We start from the raw sequence: 5,229 nt of genomic DNA, 5'->3' as shown, positions 1-5,229 counted from the left end.
ATATTAAAACAACAATGTTCAAATCGTAAGAAGCAAACAAAATTGGCAATTAAAAAACTGTAATTAATGGAGCAATCTCTACTGGGATACTATTCGTGGCGTCGGTTGTGCAGTCTTGCCGTTTAATCCGTTGCAGCTAAGCACCTACACCAGTAACTATTATAGACTCGCGCTTTATAGGAATCACATCCACGTTGCCATCGATGATAGCGTACGAGCGACAGCTCGTCGCTTGAGCTCCGCAAGACTTATATCGTAGACAATGGTGTCGATCCGAATCAGCGAGGCCCCCAAAAAGATCGATGCCAGTCCCTCGAGCTATGCTTCTTCCCAGCTTCGTATTAATCATCGTGCTAATTTGGTTTGCCAGCAGGTCATCAGTGACTACTTGCATGCTATGTTTGACAACGTAGAAGCATGGGCCCTGTGGCCCCGTCTACACGGTAGCTGCAACTGCAGTTGTGCGTTATCGATATAAACGTCAGCAACACTTCTCTGCATGTGCCGTTTTCCACGCCGATTAATGTAGTCATTAGGCAAGCCAATTCGTGTAATATACGTTGCAGCTCCCTTACGCAAGCTGTGCGTAACTGAATTTCCTTCCATGAGCTTGTGAAAAGTTTGTAAAATGCCTCACTGCTTAAAATTGTCAGAAGAAATCGACCCACAACTCGATCTCCGTCCTGTGGGCTTCCATATAAGAAAGAGTCGCTAGGATTAGTGGTCATTTCATCGTAGATTCAAAAAGACACATACACGCAGATTCAAACTTCCCCAATAAAACTTGCTCTGTGACATCGGGAGAAGTTAAGAAGCTCCCTTTGCAGAGCTCCCTTGAACAAAAAAGTGATATCAGCTGTGTTGACAAATTATACGACTAAAAACATGTTGTAAGAAATATCAGCGACCATTTTAATTTCATAACAATACAATATATTAATAGCCTCGGCTGCTTTGTCAGAGTCGTATTGCAAAAAAAGGGGACACAGGGATGAAGTACTCGGTTGGAGGTGGGTCCAAATTGATGTCGTTGTCTTGGATATGGACAACTTGAGCAAATTACCTAGTGTTATTCTCCCTTTCTGTAATTGTGAGCACTGAGCTCCCCGCTGCATATTTTTAGAGGCTGGGCTGTTTGCTGCATGTGATAGCGTGTCGAATCTGAAACTTCGCTCTACGGAATGGCCATCGCGGTTCGGCTTTAGATTGTGTAGCATAAGACCCGAGGCTTCTCTTGGACGAGACCCGGATTGATCGTATTGTGGAAACGAGGTTTCTATATTGGCAAAGGGTCGAAGTACTTGTGGTGCTACTACGCTGGAAATCGAATCGGGATCCTGACACAGGCTACATGTCCTTCGAGCGAGTTGTCGTTCGGGCGCTGCTCCTAGCGATTGCATATCAGTATCGGTTGAAGGTTCCTCCCGCTGCTCAGTGAACCGTGTTGCTTGATCCCATAGAGCACTAGGGCGGTACGGACGCACCATTGAGGCTGTAATAATCGAATCTCTCAGAAGGATCTTTCTGCGTCTTCTGGCAAATGCTTCCTATTGTTAGTGCCTTTTCTTTTATAAAGCCGATGCAGCTACTATCACGTTTTTGTCCAAGGGAGCTCCGCTAAAGGAGCCCATTAGCTTCTCCCCTCTCTATGACATCGCAGTTACCTCGCTCTCGGGGAGGAGGAGCCGGTATGACCGATGCATGTGACCGCATCAATCGCCTATTCTTAAATATGAAACATTGACGGGAAACGTCGCGTTCGTCGATACCGAGGGAGCGTTTGGGCCGGTATGTCTAACGGGCACCTCTTTCCTCTAAACTGTTCTTGCATCGGCGCAGTTGGCACAATAACGTGCGCGGAAGCTGCACATTGGGGGTGAAGCTGTCAACCAGAAGCTGCAATATGTTGTCAATCCTCGTGACCATGTGTCACTGCAGCGTGATCACGCTACTAGCACGATGTTTAAACGTCCTTTTGGCCTGTAAAGCTATCCCAAATTACAGCAATTTAATGAGCTCTTCGTACTCGATCGGCTGCCGAGCGGCCTATTGCACTCCTTAGTTTTGAGCTTCAAACCGCTTCACTGTATTGATGTAACAGCAAACGTCTGCCACTGGCTCACTTGCAGAGGTCGTGTACGATGTCTCGTCAGTGAGCACGACGGAAGAAGTAAGCGTCAACACAATACTCGCCCCACACTTGGCAGATTGGGAATTGCTGGAGCTCGCACACTTTGTGGACTCCGTTAGAAATAAAAAATGTCAACCAAGTATATAACGGGCGAGTGACTACCAATACTAAACATACTTCTGGTTTCTGAGACTGTGTCGTCCAGGTCTTATACTTCTCCGAAACTTGACGTCTTCCTTAGCTTGTTTGAGCGTCATCCGGGTCGGATTGTTGTTCTAGCTCTTCATCTGTTTCTTCATCGACTTGAGCACACAGGCATTCGACACCGAGTTGCTTTCGATGTTGGTGAAACTTGCCTGTACCTAATGGCTTGGTTAGGGCATCAGCAGGCATGATCTTGGACGGCATGTGTTTCACCACAATGTAACCAGCATCGACATAGTCAATAACCTTGTATATCGCCAGGTCAAGACACTTGAACTTGTGCTGTCCACTGGAATGCGTCATGACCTAAACGTTTGCAGCATTGTCCGTCCAGAGGAGAGCTGGAAGCTCGACAGGAACTTGTAGGTCGACTAAATGTTCTGTAGCCATCGAATTCGATCTGCACAGCAACTAGCTGCTGTGAGCTCACCACTGCACGTATCGTTAACTGCACTGTGATGTAGCTTACTTTGGTATGCTACAACACATCCACCATATGTTACAGCTTGGCCAGCAACAGATCAACGAGTTTCCATATCATTGCCGAGATCAGCATCAGCATATCCAACGATAGATAAATTACCATGCAGAAATGTTCGGTTGCACCAATTCACAGGAACTAGTCTCCTTCGAAAACGTAAGAACGCGCTGAGCCAGTCCAAATGTTCCTCTGTATAACAGTCAAGAAACCTGCTCGAGACAAGAACCGCGTTCGCGATATCGGGTCGCGTACAACGCACCAAATACCGTCGGGAACCGACGATTTTACGATTTGATAGATCACTCCTGTTTACGTCAGGTCCGTAGGGTTTGCTGGGTCTCACAAGTTTTACGTTTGGGTCTATTCAGTACGGACCACACGAGCAGTACTTTTCTACAATGTGTTGAATGTACGACGCTTGGGACAGCATTACTCGAGTCGGCTTTACTTTTACATTCATAACCAGCAAGAGGTTGATCCCCCCAAGTCCTTTAGCTTAAATTCACTCTTCAAATTTGAATTAGCCACGTGATACTCCCATGTTTAGCCGGAATAACGACATCATCAACGTAGACTGAAAGAAGATAGGAGAGTCATTAACCCACTTGATGTAATTGCCATCTGCAATTATGCTTGGTTTTAAGCCAAGCTTCACTAGATATCTCTTCAGCGTTGCGGTTTAGATAAGAGGAGTCTGCTTTAAGCCATATAAGCTCTTCGTCAACAGGCACACCCATCCAGTTCCGTCGTCGAACAGCTCTGGCTGTTTCATATACACTTTGACATCCATCTCACCATTTAGCAATACCGTAGTAAAGTCAATTTGGCGAAGTTCCGAGTCAAAGTAGAATGCGAGCACAATGACAACACGGATTGCCTCCATGCTCACAGCCGGCACGTATACTTCCCTGCAGTCTGAGCCAATCACTTGCTCGAAACCCCGGAGCGTAAGTCGAGCTTTGTAGCGTACAATCTCTCCGTTTTGTTTCCTTTTAATGACAAACACTCAGCGACTGCTCATCGCCTTAGTGCTCGATGGACGGTTCACTAAAATACATGTGTGATTCACTTGTATATCAAAGAACTCTGTTTGCAAAGCTTGCCACCATACATCATCATCAGGGCCTGCAAGAGCTGTACGAACTGACTTGGGCAGCTTGTCCGTAGTTGAGATAAAGTAATTGGAAAGCTAAAAGCCATGTAACCTTACGTTTGGAAGACGTGTACGTATCGATCTGCGAATCGTAACAACTGGGTATTTGGTGTGTGTTTTCCGACGTCGTTTAACTTCAACCAAACCCGGTTGTCGCTTTTTCCAACATGAATTGTACATCTTGTATTATCTTCATGTCCATCGACACGAATTGTAGAAGTGAAGTTACAATTTGGAGTATCATAAGTCTGGGCCAGCTCCCCCACTCGTCTGCGTTTCGCAGGACTCGTGTTGTTTTTATCGAGCTCAAGCTCCCCCGTTTTTCTAGCTTTTTTCTCTTCCACTACATCGCCTCAAATCTAGCATCCATAGGATTGACTTCATCGAAGCTATGCAACGCCAGTGCAGTTCCATCGCTGCTACAGGAGCTCGAGTAGTCATGAAGAGGAAGTTTCGCATACGGGATGAAACAGGTAGCACCACACCAGACTTCTTCGGGTAGAACGTCTCAAGCAACTGATCCACATAATCAGCCGCCACTGTCCACTGCTCGCGAAACCTTACGCACGTGACACCACAATGTGTCCGGTAACAAGATCGAGGACACGATATCCAGTCGTGGATTTAGGGTATCCTCGAAATAATGTTTCTTTCACTGTCGTATCTTGTTTACCTTTTCGTCTTTGCATAGAGACGAAATACGCTGCAGCACAGCCCCGCACACGTAGACCAGGTACATCAGATTTACGACCTTCAAATAACTCGTAAGGCTGCCTTCAATGGCTTTGGATGGTGAAAAGTTGCGTATTGTTACCACAAACTTGAATGCCTCTCCCCATAGTTTTGTCGGAAGTCCACTGGTTACGAGGAGAGCGCGAACGGATCGCAGTACTACACCATTCATCTTTTCCACGATACTGTTTTCCTCGGGTGTATACTATTTGTATACACCGGTCGAACTCCATTGTCTCAGAGGACTTGTTGTAGCTTTTGATTTACAACCTCAGTTCCTTGATCAGACCCCAGGATTCTGACAGGTCGCTCACATTGCTTTAGCTGTAAGATCAACGTCTTCATATAGTATGAACATTAAGACTTTTGACGGAGTAAGAAGCCCCAGAGGTATCGTAGGTATTCATCCTCCGCGAGCTGAAACATCACGTTTCCAGCAACCGAAGCCTCGCCATAGTGACAGACATCGACCATCAGTATCTCACAACACCTCATTGATCGACATGGAGACACGTTCTTGTATGACAT

This window comes from Phytophthora infestans, genomic scaffold (genome assembly GCF_000142945.1).
Source record: "Phytophthora infestans T30-4 supercont1.6 genomic scaffold, whole genome shotgun sequence".
In the NCBI taxonomy this organism is placed as follows: domain Eukaryota; phylum Oomycota; class Peronosporomycetes; order Peronosporales; family Peronosporaceae; genus Phytophthora; species Phytophthora infestans.
The sequence above is the reverse complement of the archived record's forward strand: the minus strand, read 5'-3'. Positions refer to the sequence as shown.